The sequence below is a fragment of the Pleurodeles waltl genome, chromosome 1_1 (assembly GCF_031143425.1).
Source record: "Pleurodeles waltl isolate 20211129_DDA chromosome 1_1, aPleWal1.hap1.20221129, whole genome shotgun sequence".
NCBI lineage: Eukaryota > Metazoa > Chordata > Amphibia > Caudata > Salamandridae > Pleurodeles > Pleurodeles waltl.
In genome coordinates, this window is record NC_090436.1 from 120452812 (window position 1) to 120453843 (window position 1032).

At 43.4% G+C, this 1032-nt stretch overlaps 1 pseudogene; it reads right to left on the reverse strand.

Moving 5' to 3' along the window:
* Positions 1 to 384: 384 nt before the first annotated feature.
* On the reverse strand, positions 385 to 682 carry LOC138292625 (cytochrome c oxidase subunit 6B1-like; annotated as a pseudogene).
* Positions 683 to 1032: the final 350 nt, after the last annotated feature.

Genomic DNA, 1032 nt, shown 5'->3' on the forward strand with positions numbered 1-1032 from the left:
AGTGAGAAGGATCAGAAGGACCTGGTTAAATAGATGAGGATCAAGAGGATAAGGAAAGAAAAGAAAGAGCTAGGAGGAGGGGGCCTGAAGACACTGAATAGCCAGAGTGGACCTGAACCAAAAGGATTAGGCATACTAAGACCCAAACAAGGAGGACCAGAAACAAAAATTCTAGTCTAGTGAGCACATTACAGAGAAGAGAACAACGGACTGTGAGGACAAGGGCAACACTTTTATTGACTTCATTCTTTAGATTTGTGTAATTGAGGTTCACCTTGGCTCAGATGCTCCATTTGCACATTTACTCGCGTTATGAATTCTTACATTTAATTCAAGAGGCTAGAACAACCAATAAAGAGAACCATTCAAACTAAGTGTTGATCTTTGTTCTGTGTTGCCATCGCTTGCTTAAAGCTTCCCTGTAAACGTGCCAGCTGCTCGCTCCTCGTCCCATTTCGCCACCCACGAGACAGGACACAAGCATTTCTACACGCTTGATATCCACTCCTTTGGCACTCAGTGCATTATTGCATTGATAGAAGTCACGATAATTTTGATAGCAGTTCCTTGACTAGTTAACATTTGGAAAGCGAGCGTCAAACGGTGCAGTTTTGAAGTTCTCGATCTTGGTAAGGATGTTATCTAGAGAAGAGTCAGCAATTTCCGGAGAGCCCTCAAACATCCACTAGGATGCCAAGCTTCATCACTGGGCAAGCTCCTCGTCAGACCGGTGCTGCAATGTCTGGCGGACCACCCCAAAAATGGTGGTGGTAGTCTACCGAAGATTGTATAGCAAATATAGTTAGGTCTGAAGTGAATACTGACTGTGTAGAAAGAACGTAGGAGAGACAAGTGAGTTAAAATTGGCAATGAGCCTTAAGCATAATTTAATGAATCAGGGAAAGGTTCAGGTCAAGATTAAAAAAGAAACAGGGGGAGTGAATGCGGGGAATGATTGTCCCACTGCACTCCATAGAAAGGAAAAAGGTAGTGTACCTAGTACCAACGCACTTCGGTCAATATGTTTAGCGT